General features: G+C 40.9%; 1 protein-coding gene across 1 annotated transcript in view; it reads right to left on the bottom strand.

Annotated features, from left to right (window-relative positions):
* CTNNA3 (catenin alpha 3) overlaps positions 1 to 20,480 on the bottom strand; it is a gene marked incomplete at its 5' end in the record, with an annotated part of 866,777 nt that overhangs the window by 460,556 nt on the left and 385,741 nt on the right. The gene's annotated exons all lie outside the window — the stretch shown is intronic.

Here is a 20,480-nt window from a genome sequence, read left to right as displayed (position 1 = left end):
TGCATGTTTTCAAAACCTCTTTTTTACAAACATAATTTTAAAAATTGTTTCTAAGATTGCAGCACCTATTTCTGAGAAACATTTATTTAAGTGGATTCCACAAGAATCAAAAAATAGGGTTATTTTTATTTTACTGTTTTTTAAGCATATCTTTAAACTGTATGATGGTTATTGATAGAAATTTCAAGTAGTAAAAATCCCTTGAATAAGAAAAGATCAAGCTCTGCAAATATCCACATGAGATTTTTTTCCTACAGCCAACTGTAAACTCTAGTTTTTGTACTCTTAACATTTTAAAAAATATAGCATTGATGCATCATGAATATCGCCTATTTGGTAACTATAAACCTTTTGAAAACTGGAGGAAGATATTTGAAAAAATAATATATTTTGCAAAGACATATATAAAGAAATGGTTGGTATTGAGTTCTTGCAGTGAAAAAGCTAGCACTAATGCTGAACTACTACTACTTTAAATGCGGTGACTGTGAACGTAGGTTCTTGCATATTCTCCCATATTCATTTTCTTACCTATAAATCATCAAGTAAAAACAAAAAAAAAATCATAACACTCCTGTACTCTCTCATCACACAAATATATTCTGACTGCTATTACCCTGATGGATTCTGCACTTGTGACCTCTGCTTCACCATGTCTCTCCTTGAACAATATTTAGTGAAGTTTAGTGAAAAGAGAAGTTTAAAAAGAAAATCACTGAATAGGTTCCTGTTTTACAACTCTAATTTTACAGCTGAAGATTCATGAATGTAAGTATATCTAGAATTCATCAGAACCAAGTGTCTAGAATTAAGGTTTTATTTATGTCAGTTTTAATAATTTTACAAGTTTTCTAATTTGCTACCTCCTGTACCAGCACAGAGCCATGAGTGGGTTCCAGAATTAATAATGGGAGTTTTGTCCTTTTTACTAAGTATTCTTCAAGAAACATGGCTCCCACTTTTTCCTGTACTTCAATAGTTTTCCAAACTGATACAAGAGAATATTTGTAGTTCAGGGCTGAACTGTGGGGTGCTTGTGCTTTCTGAGCTTGGTTGTTTCCTTTGCAGACATTTCATTACCAAGTTGGCTAATTGATGATGTTACCTAGTTTGCAAGGAAATAACAAGCTCAGAAAGCACCAAAGACCCCACAGTTTCCGATGATCCCTTGAAGAAAATGTATATGAGTAAAGAGCAACCAAACTTACTTGCGGTGGGTCAGAAAGTTAGCAATGTACAAAGAGCAGAATAATCAGAACTGTAACTGCTCTGTATGAAACTCGAAACTGCTCAGGTGAAACTCGAAAAATTAGAATATCGTGCAAAAGTTCATTTATTTCAGTAATGCAACTTAAAAGGGGAAACTAATGTATGAGATAGACTCATTATATGCAAAGCAAGATAGTTCAAGCCATGATTTGTTATAATTGTGATGATTATGGCTTACAGCTCATGAAAACCCCAAATCCACAATCTCAGAAAATTAAAATATTGTGAAAAGGTGCAATATTCTAGGCGCAAAGTGTCCCACTCTAATCAGCTAATTAAGCCATAACACCTGCAAAGGGTTCCTGAGCCTTTAAATGGTCTCTCAGTCTGGTTCAGTAGGAATCACAATCATGGGGAAGACTGCTGACCTGACACTTGTGCAGAAAACCATCATTGACACCCTCCATAAGGAGGGAAAGCCTCAAAAGGTAATTGCAAAAGAAGTTGAATGTTCCCAAAGTGCTGTATCAAAGCACATTAATAGAAAGTTATGTGGAAGGGGAAAGTGTGGATGAAAAAGGTGCACAAGCAGCAGGGATGACCGCAGCCTGAAGAGGATTGTCAGGAAAAGGCCATTCAAAAGTGTTGGGGACTATCACAAGGAGTGGACTGAGGCTGGAGTCAGTGCATCAAGAGCCATCACACACAGACGGATCCTGGACATGGGCTTCAAATGTCGTATTCCTCTTGTCAAGCCGTTCCTGAACAACAAACAACGTCAGAAGCGTCTTACTTGGGCGAAAGAAAAACAGACCTGGTCTGCTGCTCAGTGGTGCAAAGTCCACTTTTCAGTGGTGCAAAGCAACTTTTGCATCTCATTTGGAAAGCAAGGACCCAGAGTCTGGAGGAAGAATGGAGAGGCACACACTGCAAGATGCTTGAAGTCCAGTGTGAAGTTTCCACAGTCTGTGTTGATTTGGGGAGCCATGTCATCTGCTGGTGTTGGTCCACTGTGCTTCATTAAGTCCAGGGTCAACGGAGCCATCTACCAGGAGATTTTGAAGCACTTCATGCTTCCTTCCGCAGACGAGCTTTATGGGGATGCTGACTTCATTTTCCAACAGGACTTGGCACCTGCCCACACTGCCAAAAGCACCAAAACCTGATTCAATGACCATGGGATTACTGTGCTTGATTGGCCAGCAAACTCGCCTGACCTGAACCCCATAGAGAATCTATGGGGCATTGCCAAGAGAAAGATGAGAGACATGAGACTGAACAATGCAGAAGAGCTGAAGGCCGCTATTGAAGCATCCTGGTCTTCCATAACACTTCAGCAGTGCCACAGGCTGATAGCTTCCATGCCACGCCACATTGAGGCAGTAATTGCTGCAGAAGGGGCCCAAACCAAGTACTGAGTACATATGCATGCTTATACTTTTCAGAGGTCCGATATTGTTCTATGTACACTCCTTGTTTTATTGATTGCATGTAATATTCTAATTTTCTGAGATTGTGGATTTGGGGTTTTCATGAGCTGTATGCCATAATCATCACAATTATGACAAATCATGGCTTGAACTATCTTGCTTTGCATGTAATGAGTCTATCTCATATATTAGTTTCCCCTTTTAAGTTGCATTACTGAAATAAATGAACTTTTGCACGATATTCTAATTTTTCGAGTTTCACCTGTATAAAGACAGAAACGTGGAGATTATGAGTTCTAGCCCAACCTTAGGCACAAAGCCAAATGGGAGACTTTGAGCCAGTCATTCTTTCTCAACCCTAGGAAAAAGGCAACGACAAACTACTTCTGTAACCTTGCCAAGAAAACTTCAGGGACTGGTCCAGGCAATCAACAGGAGTCAAGACTGTCTTGAAGTTGCTCAGATACTTGGATTGGTAGTAAACCAATGATTACTGGTAAGTATAATATATATGGTAGATTTTTCCCCTTTTCCTCTTAGTTTGTTTGCCCCCTCCCCAATAGAGGGGAGATTCTATTAATACTTTTCTTTAGATTTGAAGATTCATTTGTTGTGTGTGCATGTGTATGTATTTAGTGTATTTAAGTATTCCATCATGTTTTTGCTGGCTCCTTCAGCTAGGAAACGGAGATGTGCACTGTTATGTACTGAGCTTTTGGGGGTTTAATCACATGTGCTGCTGGAGAACTAATAGTTCTCCAGCAACCCAGACAGGACGTCTCCAGTCCTGGCAGCAGTTAACTTGGCGGGAATAATGGATTCAATCTGATTGGTTGTTCAGAGCATGTGGACTATATATATTGTGCAACATTACCCCAAAGCCCCAGTACAGTTCAGTCTTAGTTACAATAAAGCTATGTTTCTTCTGTATTCATCTGCCTGGCATCTTCCCTGCTCTTCAGAACCCACAACACAACAGTGGCGACGAGGATGGGATCCTGCTTCATCTTAAAGAGCTGAACTCACGAGGGGTTGGCTTTACGTGCTGGTGGAAAGAGGCATCTTTCCCACCCCCTCTCCTCGGCTGGCTAGCAAAGTACATTAGTGGCCATTTGCTCAGAATTACCCGTCTGAGCTCAAGAAGCAGGATCAGAAACGCAGGAAATTATTCAAGATGCTAAAGGTCGGCAAATTAAGGGAGTTCGACATTCGCCACCCAGAAGAATGGCCGTCGTACCTCTCTCAAGTCGAGAATTACTTAAGGGCAAATCAGATCACTGAAGATGGGCTCAAAGCTGCAATGCTGTTATGCGTCTGTGGGCCAGCAACGTTTGACCTCGCAGAAAACCTGTTTGCCCCCATGCCAATCGAAGCAGTATCATTTGACGACCTCAAACAAAAATGGACATTTTATTTATTTTATTTATTTTAATTCCATTTATATCCCGCCCTTCTCCAAAGACTCAGGGCGGCTTACAAGCTTAGCAGTAGCCTTCATTCTATGTATATGCCTGCTTATTAGGGCTTTCACACACACCCCAAGCGGCATTATTACAAAGTCAGCCTAATTGCCCCCAACAATCTGGGTCCTCATTTTACCTACCTCGGAAGGATGGAAGGCTGAGTCAACCTTGAGCCTGGTGGGATGCGAACCTGCACTAATTGCAGGCAGCTGGTGTTACTTAAGGAGGCATTAGCCCACTGCTCCACCAAGGCTCTTTGGCTCATTTTAAGCCAAAAATGTCAGAAATGGCATGGAGATTCAAGTTTGACCAGAGGGTGCAACGTCCAGGAGAATCGGCGTCACAATACATCGCAGGCCTGCGCCAGGCTGCACGTCTTTGCAAATTCTCAAACCTTGAAGAACGCCTGAGGGATCGGCTCGTTTGCAGCCTCAGAGACAAAGCCCTCCAACAGAGATTACATTCTTGGAGGCACAAGATGAAATAATGACCAACGAAGCAGCCAGAGGAGCCGTGCATATAGTGCAAACCACCAAACCTCTCAAGGTCGAAGAAACCGTTCAGGAAGAAGAGATGGAGATAGACAAGCTACAGAAACAGCCGGGTGCACAAGAACACAGAAATCAAAAAGAAAACACAAGGCAGTTCTCTTCTCTAGATGTATGGGGTGCGGAGGCAACCATTCCCGCACAAACTGCAGATTCCGTATGGCCACGTGCAGGGCCTGTGGTAGGACTGGACACATCACAATCATATGCCAGGCTCTCCAGAGAGACTGTTCTGTACCAGCCTGCTACCAGCCCTGCAGAAAAGGCAGGGACAACCCCTTTTATTAGAAGGCAAGAGGCTGGAACTAAGCCTGCCAAATTTATGGACACAAAAGCAAACAGCAAAAACAAGACACGAACCATGAAACAGGAGCTATTCAAGCGTTTGCCTTCAGCAAACCAGCCCTCCCACATATTCCCCTTTTATACAGTTCAGGGCGTGGCTTCTCTCTGCCTCCTTCCGAGGTGCCCCATTGCCTTCCTCTGTTTACTCCTGATTAACTGCCTCCTGCGTCGGGCGTCCTTGAACAGGGCCAGCTGTGGGTCATCTTCATCCACGCTGTCAGGCTCACACAGCTGGGTCTGCGTTGTGACCAGGTGGGAGGGGCCTGGCTGAGGGCTCTCATCAGCAAGCTCTCCAACCCCCTCAGCAACCTTTCCAACACCCCCCTCCTCCTCCTTTGAATCATCCGACCCAAATGCCGAACCCACAGGCTGACCCTGAATCACAACAGAGACGGACAACCCAAGCATCTGTCGGGGGAACCGACAAGGAGAGGTACCGGGGCCCAGGGTCCAACCAGTGTGGGTTTTTTCAAAAGCCAGAGAAGTATTTGCCACACAGGGGCTCGTTGTCCCCTTAAATCTAAACTTAAGCTCTCTATTGAACTGCCAGGCATTCCATGCAAAATGGAATTGGACTCCAGTTCAGCAGTCTCAATCATTTCGCATGAGACATTCAAATATGTCTGTAAACGCAGCAATCACTGGGTTAAATTGAAGCCCTCGAGCATTATCTTAACCGTCTTTCAGAACACCCAAGTTAAAATTAAGGGGGAGGCCACCCTATCAGTAAAATTTAAAGTGCTTTTGGGGCACCTGGATGTCGTAGTAGTAGAGGGTCAAACAACAAGTCTTATAGGACTTGACTGGTTTGAGGCTTTAGGAATTCAGATAACAGGCATCAACCGAACACAGATTACTGACCTCAGAGCTGTCTGTGAAGAATACGCAGATGTGTTTGATTCTAAATTAGGAACTTATACAGGCCCACCTATTTCATTTAAATTAGACCCCAATGTAATACCGATCAGAGTCAAACCGCACAGAGTTCCTTTTGCATTAAAACATAAAATCGATTCAGAAATTGATAAATTAGTACAGCAAGGGGTATTACATCCTGTTGAAGGGGGAGAGTGGGAGACCTCTATCGTCACCCCACTTAAACCAAACAGAAGGATCGCATTTGCACGGACTACAAATGTACCCTAAACAAAGCTTTAAACCAGCATGCTTACCGGTTCCAATAGTCAGCCATATTCTAGCCTCTTTGCAAGGGGGCACCATTTTCACTAAGCTCGATTTAGTGCAGGCATATCAACAACTGCCAGTAGACGAGGCCACAGCAGCAGCCCAAACAATAGGGACACATAGAGGAGCTTTCAAAGTCAAATGGTTGCAGTTTGGTGTAAGCGTAGCACCAGGAATATTCCAAGGGATCATGGAACGCACCCTCAAGGGCATTCAAGGTGTTTGCCCATATTTTGATGATGTTCTCATTGCCGGAGAATCCGCAGAAGTATTAGCAAATAGGCTCAGAGCTATCTGACAAAGACTTTGCAATGCGGGCCTTAAACTGAAAAAGAATAAATGTAGTATTGAGGTCTCATCAATGGAATTTTTGGAGTTCCGTATCGATGCCAGTGGAATCCACCCTGCAGAATCAAAGGTAAAGGCCATCAAAATGGCTCCTAGTCCCAAAAACAAAGCAGAATTACAAGCATTTTTGGGTTTACTGAACTTTTATCACACATTTCTACCTCATCAGGCAGCTATAGCAGAGCCCCTCCACAGGCTACTCGATAAGAAGGCTGTATGGCAATGGACTAGTGTACATGAAAAGAGTTTTCTGGACCTTAAGGGCCTCTTATCAGAAAAATCCACAGTCACTCATTACATAGAGTCTAAACCTGTATGTCTTGCATGTGATGCATCTCCTTATGGGGTAGGGGCAGTTTTAAGCCACATTAGAAAAGAATGGGGAACAAGTTCCCATAGCATTCTATTCCAGAACTTTATCTGCTGCTGAACGCAATTATGCACAAATTGACAAAGAAGCCTTAGCCATAGTGGCTGGGATCAAAAAGTTTCATGATTATTTATAAGGAAGAAATTTCACTGTGTACACTGATCACAAACCCCTTTTGGGATTATTTACAACAGATAAACAAACCCCCCTACATATTATCCCCAAGGATGCTCAGGTGGTCTATATTTCTGTCTGCTTATAAATTTAAGTTAATTCACAAACCTGGAAAGGAAATGGGCCATGCAGATGGCCTCAGTAGATTACCACTGCCACTTATAGATCCTGACCCAGCACCTGCTGCAAGAATATTATCTATACAAGATTTGCCTGAATTCCCCCTCCACGCTGGGGACATTGCTGCTGAAACAGCCACAGATAGAATTCTAAGCAGAGTATTGTCATGGGTATTCACGGGATGGTTAGAGAAAAGTCCAGGCCCTGAATTCCAAAGTTACTTTGTTAGAAGGCATGAATTGTCTGCACATAAAGGATGTTTGCTTTGAGGAAATAGAGTCATTATTCCCGCAGTATTAAGGGATAGAGTATTACAGTCCTTGCATGAAGGACACCCAGGCATAGTGCACATGAAAGCATTAGCTAGAAGCTACCTTTGGTGGCCAGGTTTAGATAAGGCTGTTGAGGAGCAAGTACACGGGTGCTATATCTGCCAAAGGTCAAGGCCTGAAATGCCCCAAGCACCTGTCCATAGATGGGAGGAGACTCATACTCCCTGGTCCAGGATTCATATTGACTATGCTGGGTCTTTTCAAGGACAGCTCTTCTTGGTAGTAGTGGATAGCCACTCAAAATGGCTGGAAGTAATTCCAGTTCCTAATATGACTACTGCTAGGACCATCCAGGTGTTGAGAAAACTCTTTGCTACACATGGGCTACCTGATGTCATGGTTTCAGATAATGGGGCTCAATTTACTGCTGCTGAGTTTCAGGTTTTCCTCAGAGCAAATCTAATCAGACATGCCACATCTGCTCCCTTCCACCCATCGTCGAACGGGCAAGCTGAACGAATGGTGAGGACAACCAAGGATGCCCTCAAGCGCATCATCACAGGCGACTGGCATCATAGACTGGCAGACTTTTTACTCTGCCAACACTCTACACCCTGCACAGCCACAGGTAAAAGTCCGGTGGAGCTTCGTTGGGGTAGACGTCTCATCACTAAACTAGACAGACTTCATCCAGACAGAGTGGCATCAGATGCTTCTCAACCCAAACCCCAAGGGGGCTACAGACTGGTGATTTGGTCTGGGCCAGAAATTATGGGCCTGGACACTTGTGGGTCCTGGGACAGGTGGTTGACAAAACTGGACCCCTATCTTACACAGTAGGGGTGGAGGGAGGGCGACTGGTCAGACGGCATGTTGACCAGTTAAGGAAAAGATTTCCAGAATGGTCACTAAGTGAGAACTTTGGCACAAGTCCCTCCCGTAGTTCTCCAGTTGGCACACAAGTTAGCTCTCATTCATACCACCAGCATTTTCAGCACACAGCGGAATCCGGGTCCAAGGAGGACCAAGACAACCCTGACGTGCAACATGGGACCCCTGATCAGTCGGATCAGCCAAGCATCAGTGACCACTGTGCTCACTCTGCTCCAAGACTTGACTCTGGGGTGGGCCTACCTGGAGAGGCCAGCCAGAGCAGTTCTCCATCCTCAGATTCTACAGCACAGGAGAACATGAATTCACATGGCATGCCAGATAAGTGGGTAGACCACAAAGTGGTTGGAACCCCAAGACGTTCCTCATGGCCACACAAGCCTCCTGCATACCTCACAGACTATGTTGTTAAATAAAAGACAATGTATTATGTAAAATGATTACCAGTTCTTAGGCATGCCTGCTCACTTAGACATTCTTTAATTTCATTTTAGCTATCATAATGTACTGTTAGAAACTGTAACACTACTGGCAGAACAGCAAAACTGTCATTAGTCTCATTGCACGCAGTTTGTGCATAACCCGTCCGAGAAGGTTGTGTTATGAATGGGGTCAAACTTGAATGGGGTCAAACATTCACTTATATATTGGGAGTTGGGAGTGAATTGAATTCTTTAAACTTGTAAGGGTTATATTATTTGTTCTTAAAAGGGGAAGGGATGTTATGTACTGAGCTTTTGGGGGTTTAACTAACGGTTCTCCAGCAACCTAGATAGGACGTCTCCAGTCCTGGCAGCAGTTAACATGGCGGGAATAATGGGTTCAATCTGATTGGTTGTTCAGAGCATGTGGACTATATACAGTATATTGTGCAACGTTCCCCCAACCCCCAGTACAGTTCAGTCTTAGTTACAATAAAGCTATGTTTCTTCTGTACTCATCTGCCTGGCGTCTTCCCTGCTCTTCAGAACCCACAACACAACAAGCACTACCCCTAGAGTCGAACATGACTGGGCAGGGGAAACCTTTACCTTTTTTACCTTTACCAAATTCTGCATTTGGGATTCTATTTTTTTTTTAAATCAGGTGATAGCAGAAAATCACAAATCAAAATCCTGGAGATTTGCTGCTGGTTGCAATAGAGGACTAAATAGGAAAAGCCATCTGAACTGGAATCCATTTTCTTATGGGTGGGATTTATAAATAGAAAAGGGATATGTTGGTTTTTCCATATACTTTCTATGTACAACAAACATTTTTTTCAGTTTTTTTAATGAAAATCAGAAAAGTCAATGGGCTGTCAGCTGCAAATTCAGCAAAAGAAAATCAGTTAACAGGAGGAGATGTATCTTTCTCCTGAAACTTTTTATCATTGCAGTAGAAAAGGCAGTACTTAAATCAAGACTAATCAATTTAAATGTGAATAACTGTCTAATGAGTCTTTATGATGAACTCTGTAAATAATGCTGCTAATAAGAGTCTGCTGTCAAAAGAGGGGGGAAAATGAAGTGATGACAATAGATTAATCAAAAACCTCCCTAACCTTAATCTTCTTCTGACAGCTCTAAGAAATTAACAGATACAGTGCTTTCAACCTTTCAAAGGAGCACTATTATTTATTTATCCAAATCACAAAAATATCAAATACTTCTTGGAAGATTATATATAAAGCATATGCATATGTATATACACACACAAAATTGTTAGTTTGACATGGTTTTTAATATAATATATGCTCTGCACCAAGAAATGAAAATAATTGACCTGAAGTTGTTAGTGTTTACCAGTATAAAAATATTAGTATGAAGGGTAGAATAGAAATTCACCCTTGTGCACCGTAATCTCAGTTTTTTCAGATCAGCTGGTGAATTTAGATCCAGCATTTAATCTGAATTTTTCCTCATTTGTGACATGACATCTCACAGTGCATTAAGAAATAATGCAGTTGAGAAGCTGGAGATAAGATCTCCTGAGTCTTGTCACTGAGAAAGGTCAAATAAAATTTTATACAGAGGGAAGTCTACAGTTTAACAGTTCTCACAGCTCGGCAGACAGCTATTTATTGCAGATTGGAGAAGTGAAATATGTAACAGCCTTTTAATTTTGCCCCAGGGCTCTTAAGTATTCTAATGAAATTTATTTTGATTTTTATTTACAGGGTTACACACTGTAAAGATCTTTACAAAAAACAATTCATAACATAAAACCCTACACCTAAGAATAAGCTTCATTTAGCACTGTGCAATGAACCTACTACAGATGCATAGGGCCAAACTGCTGATGTCCAAGTTGATAGACAAAATAAATAGCCAATAGTATTTATTCCACTGTGATATTAATATGGAACACTTTGCATCTTACAGATAACTTCACTGACTGAAATTCAATTAAATAAAATGAGATGACTCATATATGGTCATCACAGAAACTCATGCTTCATTTCGTTAAATGCATATTATTCCTTGGCTAAGATTTTCTTATTTTATGTGAGTTCCCATTTCTCTCTCACTCTCTCGCTCTCATTCTTTCTGTGTGTACAATGTATAACATCACACAGAATATTACGCACATAGAATCTGGATAGTCTTTCACACAATAGTACCTTGCATGGAAGAAACCCATAATATATGGAAAAATCTATTCTAATAGAGTGACTTAGCTTTTAGAAAAGCTCTGAAATGTTTCTATATCCCAGTTATAGTATTATGCAAATAACAGAATACAAAAAAAGAGAGAATTACAAATCATCTGATGGCTGACAGTTTAATACAAGCGGAGAAAGCTAATACAAATGCTAGCTTCAAATTCCAGTTTCCCAGAAAGTCTTCCAATGAAAGTTATACATTTTTTTTCATTCATCACAGGGTGCAATTGATAGATATTTTAGATGCAGAACACTTCCATTACCTCACAAATGGAAAGGTCTCCTGAACTAGTATTAGATCCTTAGAAACACCTACTAAACATTCTCACGATGCTAAGCAGAGCAACAAAAGAATCTGACTTTCTGTCATTCTCCTAGTCTATATTACAATGGCAGTGAAGAAATTGTTCTTCTCTATCATTCTGCATGTGCACAAAACAGTCTAAAAAGGAACTTGCTCAAAGTGTTCAAATTTTGTGGGAGAAAGATGAAGTTTAGTCAACCAAACAGTATAGATAATACAATATTGGTTGATTAGGTAAAGGTAAAGGTAAAGGTAAAGGTTCCCCCGCACATGCATGCTAGTTGTTTCCAACTCTAGGGGTCAGTGCTCATCTCCGTTTCAAAGCCGAAGAGCCAGCGCTTTTCCGAGGACGTCTCCGTGGTCATGTGGCCAGCATGACTAGGTGCCAAAGGTGCACGGAACGCTGTTACCTTCCCACCGTGGTGGTCCCTATTTTTCTACTTGCATTTTTTACGTGCTTTCGAACTGCTAGGTTGGCAGAAGCTGGGACGAGTAGCAGGCGCTCACTCTGTGACGCGGCACTCGGGATTCGAACCGCCAAACTGCCGACCTTCTGATCAACAAGCTCAGCATCCTAACCCACTGAGCCACCGCGTCCCTTATTGATTACGTGCCATCAAATAAAATTCTTCATGGCATCCAAGATGGTATAGGTCCAGTGACTATATCTGTCAGTTTGCTTGTTCAGAAATAATATATACTTTCCCAATGATATAAAGAGAACCTTGGAGAAGTGAAACCTATCACAAGTGTCCTTGATCTTTGCCCTTCCTAGCTGGTAAAAGTGGTTCTGGATGAAGCTAGGCTTGATTTCCTTATGGCTCAAAAATTTTATAATGAAAGATTTGGTTAATTCATCCTGCATCGTGAATGTCTGGGGTAGAGGGGGAAAGGGGATGACAAAATGTGTGCCATAACTTTATGATATTAATTCCAACTACTTTCTACTTAACATTAGTTATCCTCTGCAGATATGCAAGGATTGGATCTTGCATTGTAGCATCAGGACATACATTTCATCATTTTGATGAAATCATGGCTCCCTACAGACACCCATGCCCTGACTTTACCACATTGAATCAACAATCACCCCATCAATTTTCAATATTCCACACTTGGCCAAGTGCTGCAATGTATAGTAATATCAGATTTCAGAGATTTCAAAATAGTTTATGTTACCTAGATCAAGCTCAGCCTTAATAACAGGGCAAATGTCAGTTTGGTAGTGAATATAGGCTGAATGCAAGAAAGGGGAAATGCATCTCCATCGCAATGGCTGAACTACTCAGTCACCTTTAACATAGGAGCAGTTTCCAACCACAATGATGCCGACATGATGAAATGTACATCTTAACATCATGATGCTAGATGTCTTGCAAATTTCTATTGTTCCTCCCAATGTCACAATATTTCCTACAAGATATAATGGATGTGGTTTGCCCTGTGATGTTGCAACAGACTTCTGTCCCTTCTTCCTGTCTTGCAGAAATGTACAACCATAAATCTCATCAACATGGCAATATTCCAGGCTACTTGGCTAGAATATGGCTTGGAGGCCAATTGTCTCTTATATAGATGAGATATCAGGAAGTAATGCTGAAGGATTCTTATTGCCATAAACAAAGCCTGTGTGTCCCCTAAGGTCCACCTTTCCTTCATCCTCTTCCACATAAATATTAGGGCTGTGCAGGGCTTCAATTTTGAAGAGGGAAATGTATTTTGAAGTGTGCAGAAGCACTCGTGTGGCACTTGTTGGCAATATTTTAACAATGTCTGTATTTTTTCCAGGATTCATGCTGCCCTATATAGCAGCAGTATGAACCCAGGGGAAAATGTCTATTTGGTCAGTTAGAACAAGAACAAATAGATACCCTGCAACTGTACAGATAGTATCAGGCAAGCCAAAGCTCTAAATGAGGTGAAGTTGGAAAAGGATGCTAAGAACTAGAAAAAGGATTTACTCAGTGATAGTCATAATAAAGGCAAGAGAATCAGTAAATCAAATGTTTACTGGAGATGTGAAAATATTTAAGAAGTAACAAACAGAAGGGAGAGCTACTCTTTCAGTGCTGTCTACAGCAAGGCTGGATTAAATTTTGACAGTGACAGAAGAATGCTTCTTTGAATGCATATAAAACTCTAGGGCTATCCTGAGAAATACCATGTTTCTCCGAAAATAAGACCCAGTCTTATTTTTTTTTGCCTCCAAAAGAGGCACCAGGTCTTCTTTTTGGGGTAGGCCTTACCTCACCTCTGGCACTGACAGCTCCACCCAGACAGTCCACTTCTTCTGGGGCCAAAGTTCTGCAGCTGCATTTGGGCTGGATTTTGCAGTCAGGCCTTTCCCGAAGGCCTAAGCAGCCAACTATGGAGCTATGGATTCAATCCATAGCTAGGTGCTTGGCTGCTGAGATCTTGCAGAACCGAGCGATGGATTGAATCCACAGCTCATTTCTCGACTGCAGTGGCCTTCTGGAAAGCCCTGTGACTGAGAAATGCAGGCCTGTCTGCAGAAGACGCCTCAGAAGAAGAAGTGGGCCTTCAAGGAGAGGCCTGGCTGCAAGGTAAGTGGGTGCTGGGCGGATGAGGCAGCTTCACACTCCCACCCCCAGCTTGATTTTTAGGTCTGTGCCTCGCCCCAAAACTGGGGCTTATTTTTGGGATAGGGCTTATATTAGGGCCTAACCTACCCTCAAAAATCAAGCTAGGACATTGTTGGTGTAGGCCTTACTTTCGGGGAAACACAGTAGCTGATAACTTGGGAACAACCCTTTGTGCATAACCTTTGAGAAATGATAGGAGGGGAGGAAGTGTTGCCCCATATTCAATGAGGAACTAAAAGAAGATCCAGGAAACCATTGATCTGTCTATCTGAAGTTAGTATCTATGAAAATTTTATATTGTTAAAACAAGACTGAGCATTTTGAAATCAATATGGCTATTACCAGAGAGCAGCAGGGGTTTGTCAATCACAGTTCTTAGCAGACTATACATTTATCTTATTTTTTACTGAATATTTTGTTAATTAATTTGTGGAAATACCTTTCACACAATGTCTTGATTTTAGCAAAGCACTTAACAGAGTACCTGATGATATTCTATTAAAGTCTTTACCAGCATTCTCAATCAACCTGCTATTTATTTGTCCCCAGTCAACATAAATCTCATGGTAATTAAGTAGCTGGGTCAAACTTTCTACTCAAAGAATGCTCATCCATGATTTCTTACCAAACTGATACAAAAGGCAAGTGGGAGAAACCATCAGGTTTAGTCCTGGCACGTATTTTTCAAATTTTTTATTAATAGATAAGGTATTTGTCGATGATACAAAATTAGATGGGACAGGTAATATCCAGCAAAACATCAATATATATATATATATATTGTGTGTGTGTGTGTGTGTTAAGTATTTATCAAGTCTTTTAAATACCTTGCTGGTTAAATCTTCTTTCCTGTTTCAGCCTAACCCAAGGCTATCCGCAGGCTATATTCTTGAATAATTGAATAATTTACACACACACACACACACACACACACACACACGTATGTATGTATGTATGTATGTATGTATGTATGTATGTATGTATGTATAAGCTAGAGAAAACATGTTTTGGTAATGTCACTTCAGGACAAAATATTGGAAATTAGTGGTTGAATATTAGTAGTAGGATGTGGCTGGGAAAAAAAAGGCAATTCAATTTAAGGCTGCATCAATGTTAAAACTGTTTCTAAACAGCAATAGCATTTCAGGCTTCTGTATAGCCCCACAGTGCTTCATAGCAGCTGTCCCCAACCTTTGCAGCTTTGCAAAGGGGGAGGGAGAGGTGAACTAGGCCGCATGAGGGACAAACTGGCTTGCATGAGCACGTGCGCAGGTCCACTCGCTCAAGGGGCAGGCCAGTACACATGGACGTCTGTGCCAGCCACCCCCCACAAGTGGAGCTGCACACGCATGTGTGTGCATGCCGGCCGACCTCTCGCACAGCCCATTTCGAATAGGGGACCCCTGCTTTTTAGCACTCTCTGGATGGTTTATAATGAGGAAGCATTATTTGCATATTGCCCCAACAATCTGGGTCCTCAGTTTGCCCACCTCAGAAGGATCGAAGTCTGAGTCACTCAAGCTCTATCAGGATCAAACTCCAAACTATGGGCAGAGTTTGCCTGCAACACAGCACTTTAACCACTGCACCACCAGGGCTCCATAGAAACATGGAAAGTTTCACTTCTCAAAGTTTCTTTCCCAGTGGGCCCACAAAACACATCCACTCTCTTTAACTTTCCTAAAAAAAAGCACAAGGAGGTTAGATATTAGGAAGCCATACGTAAGACTTTCCAGGGAGGCACATAAGAAAACCTCTGCAGGGGGGAGGGGGAGAAGGGATATCAGTCCCAAGATTCAAATCCAGAGGCTCTTAATATTGCCTTTTCAAACGGAGAGATCTTTTAAGGCCTTTTCTCATCCTTAAAGCTTCCTACCATCTCTTCCTTTTTCGTTCCCCAAATGACATTATCTGGCATGAGAATCAGGGACAGCATCAACCTCAACTCTCTTAAAACACCTTCTACTGCTTTGATCAGACAACCATATGCTTCACATTCAGTGAGATACAAATGTGGTAAGTAAATAAATAAAGCATTTCTCGCTCACACAAAAATCTATTGAACTATCACTCAAAACAGATGTTCCAACTTTACAATGTTTCAAGCTTGGGATGTTGTACACATCCTTGGATTTTAACTGTTATATTTACATTTCTACTACTTTTTTTCTTACGACAAATCAGGCAAAGGAATAAATATTTAACATGAAGAAGTTCAAAGACAATAGAACCAAGTAAAAATTGAAAACAACATGTTTTGTTATCATGCTTCTGTGTTTTCTTTTCATCTTCTTTGGCACTGTTTCCACTGTTTGCTTGTAGCAGTTAAGGGATATGTGCAAATACTTATATGGATCTATGAACACAAATGTATGTTTATGTGTGTGATTTCTATATTTAGTATTCTGTGACCAGAATCACCTCAAACCCTGAGATATGCAGAATAAACAAACAAATAAATAAATAAATAAAATCACCATCTTGCAGAAAGTGGCTAGGTGATTCCATGTGTGTATATTTACCACCTTGTGAGTTAATTTGAAAAACCAGATTTCCTTAGCTAAATTCCACCATGCAACAGCAGTACAAAGAAAAAGAAAAAAATGTATCGTGTATCAGAAGAATTTCCCACACCTTTTTAATAAATAAAGTAAATATTCCATAAAGAAAATGCCTTAAGAATTTTACTTTAAGAAGTTCCATAAAACCTCTTAAAAACAGAAATAATAAAAATATTTGCTCAGCTGGTTCAGAAAAAAATAATAATAGGCAAACCAGTATCAGGCTTTGCCAAGCTCTTACAATTGTTTTGATAATAAATGTGCATGTGTGTGCATATAGCAGTCAAAGGTACTGAACTTGTCAGGCCAGGTTCGAGACATGAGTGCCGTGTGACAAAGTGAGCTCAAGATCACGTGAAGTAATAGTACCACTTTATAAGGCCCTAGTGAGAACACACCTCGAATACTGCAGCCAATTTTGGTCACCATATCACAAAAAAAGATGTTGAGAATCTGGAAAAATTCAGAGAAGAGCAATTAAGATGATCAAAGGCCTGGAGACTAAAACATGTGAAGAACATATGGCCAGACTAAAGAAAAGAAGAAATAGGGGAGACATGATAGCATTATTCCAGTATCTGAGGGGCTGCCACAAAGCAGGTGGGGTCAGGTTGTTCACCAGAGCACCAGAGGGAAGAATGAGAAACAATGGTTGGAAGCTGATCAAAGAGAGAACCAACCTGGAATTAAGGAGAAACTTCCTGGCAGTGAGGACAATTAACCAGTGGAACAGCTTACCCCCAGAAATCATGAGCGCTCCATCGCTAGAAGTTTTTAAAAAGAGACTAGACAATCACCTGTCTGAGATAGTATAGGTCCTCCTGCTTGAGCAGGGGGCTGGACTAGAAGACCTCCAAGGTCCCTTCCAGCTCTATTCTAATAGTCGCCCCAGCTCCTGCTCATCTAGCAGTTCAAAAACATGCAAATACAAGCAGATAAATAGATGGCCCCCTAGGTGGGAATGTAACAGCGTTCCGTGCGCCTTGGCGTTTACTCAAGCTGGCCACGTGAACAATGTAATGTCTTTGGACAACACTGGCTCCCTTTGCTAGCAAATGAACACGAGCACATCCCCCTAAAGTCGGACACAACCGGACAGGGGAAATCTTTACCTTTACTTTTATGCATATACTGTATTTGTGTATGTGTGCATGTGTGCAAATGTATACATGTGTGTACATGTACTCAGGTTGTATATGTATGCAGGTCTCTCTCTGTGTGTGTATGTGTGCGCATGCGCACGCATGCGTGCATGCATGCGCGTGTGTATGTGTATATGCCAAATAATTCAAGAATCAATTTTCTTAACTGTATATAAAATGTAAGATAAAATGTTTCTTGGCAATTTCATTTATTTTATGGATTTTTTTTAATTTCCTGAAAAATTCTTCATATGTTTCACCAAGCAGAAACCTCAAATATGCTTTAGGCAAAATGTGGAAGCAGATGACCTCAGATTTTTTTTTAATCCCATTTATATCCCGCCCTTCTCCGAAGACTCGGGGCGGCTTACAATCTAAAGCACAAATCAATGTGCTTAGCAATAGCCTTCATTCTATGTATATGCCTGCTTATTAGGGCTTTGCCGCCCCCCCCCCCCACCCCAAGCAGCATTATTACAAAGTCAGCTTATTGCCCCCAACAATCTGGGTCCTCATTTTACCTACCTCGGAAGGATGGAAGGCTGAGTCAACCTTGAACCTGGTGGGACTCGAACCTGCACTAATTGTAAAGCATTGACAAAATCCACTTTTCCAATCTTTAAGGCCTCATGTAATGCTAATGCTATTTTTAAACTAAATCAGTACAACTCTGAATACTGAATTCATAAAACCTAAGTTTACAGGACAGGTAGTCCTCAACGTATGACCACAACTGAAAATTTATGTTGTCAAGCATGACAGTTAAGTGAGTTTTGTCCCATTTTACAACCTTTCTTGCCACAGTTATTAAGTGTATCACTTTGTTACTGTTTAGTAACACAGTTGTTAAGTGGTTGGGAATTATGAACATTGACATTCAATATGTACAGAGGGTACTCAATTGAGGAAGTTTGGCTTATGTAACATAGTATGCATATAAGTGAGCCAGAACATTAAAGATAGCTTCATCAGCAGAAGTGATGGGACCATGTCCAGAGAAGCTTATGCACCTATAAATTAGGCAGAACCTTTTAAAAATCATTTATTAAGGACTGATGCTGAAAACAAAACAAAACAGGAGAATGGTTTATATAACCGGCACACCTAAGGATACTTGTTTGTGTGTTTAAAACATCTAGAATGCAATTGCCTGGGCCAATTTCCAGGTCAAGTCTGTTTGACTGCTGTGATTTCAAGACCTATAGTTCTCATGCTTTCAATGAACTCATTTCAGGCTCTGAAACTTCAAAACAAATTTTTAAAGCACAACAATTCATTCTTTAGATTCAATATATTGGTGTGAATGTGGAAAAGAAAGATCTTGGGACTTCCATTTTTCTTCCATAGAAAGTCTTAATACAGAAATCAGGGGCTACAATATTTGCAAAATTCACAGGGGATCATCTGGTTTTTGTTTTGTTTTTGTTTTGTTTTACCTCTGTCATCTTTAAGTTGCAGGTGAGGGTTTCAGATCAGACAATATAGAGAGAGTTTTCAAACACAACCCAAAAGTGCTTTTTCAGGACTTTCTTGTTTTTCTTTCTCCCGCACCATTCAGACACAGGGTGGAAAACATCTTACAGCCAAGAAAGCTCCACACCCGTTTGCACTACTCAGGTGACCCTGAAGACACAGATAAACCTCCAGGTGGCCTCAACGACTCTCTAAAAGAATGCAAATGACCAGCTGTCTGCAAGGAGTATAAATCCTTCCATTCCCCACCATCCATTCAGAGCCGAAGAAGCTTCTTGGATGAGAAGTGAAACATTTTTGAAGAAAAACAAAAAAGTCCAGTTGCCTCCTGAAAAAGCATCTTTAGGACAACCATGACCTGAATGACTGTGAATCTCCATAGACTTTCAGACACAACCTTATTACAATTTGTATTTATTCCATTTCCTAAGAATGGAAAACCTGAAAGCTACATTAACCTTAGTTTTGTCATGCCTTCAGAATCCCAGATCATGTCTTTCTAGCTCCAATAGCTTTCTGTTGTTAACAACACCCACTCTTTATTCATGTTAAACAGCAGGCAGCAAAGTATAATTTCAAATCTGATAGACCCAATTCTCCGCTCCTTTGCATCTTGTATTTGCCTTACATTTAACTTGGGATGCTTTCTTTTGCATACAAGTTTAGATATACCCTTTAGCCATTGATCAGTTGTCAAAATGGTTCGTGTCTAAAACAAAAACAACATTCTAGGTAAAATATTTTAATTACAGAAATTCTATGCAGCAGTGCCAATTTACTTTGTCCCTTCTTGATATATCTTTTGTTTTTCATTCCATGTTCTAACCTAGTTATTTTGAAATAACTTACAGTTCATAATTGTTATATGAATACCAGGTATTAATCTTACACAGGGCTTTTTTTCTCATAGAACACTCAGAACGGAGTTCCGGCACCTTTTTTGGATGGAACCTTGTAGGGTAGGCAAGGCGGATTGTATGACATGTGAGTTCCGGCACCTTTTTCTTCTACAAAAAAAACACTGATCTTACAACATATTTTATTCATCATTTCTGTTTGATCTTTAACTTCATGTTTTTTGTTAGCATCTTTGTCTTCTGTTTGTTAACCTGGTAAACTGCTAATGCTCCAAATTATTTTAATTCATTCATTACAAGTTTAACTTCCTTTAAAGGGTTAGCCAAAACACAACCAAGTAAACTGTGAAAACTCTTAACTTGTATGACTCCTTTTTAATCTTTTTCTCCGCAGTCTTTTAATATTGTCTTATGTCTCTGTTCAATATTTCAAGAACTAAAATAAGCAAAAGAAGGGACAAAGGACAACTTTGTCATGTTCTTTTTGTATCTCACATGCTTTGGTTAAATCTGCATTAATGATTATTTGTACCATCTGCAT

This window comes from Vipera ursinii (genome assembly GCF_947247035.1).
Source record: "Vipera ursinii genome assembly, chromosome: 5".
NCBI lineage: Eukaryota > Metazoa > Chordata > Lepidosauria > Squamata > Viperidae > Vipera > Vipera ursinii.
Note: the sequence above shows the minus strand (reverse complement) of the source record. Positions and strands in the feature narration are given on the sequence as shown.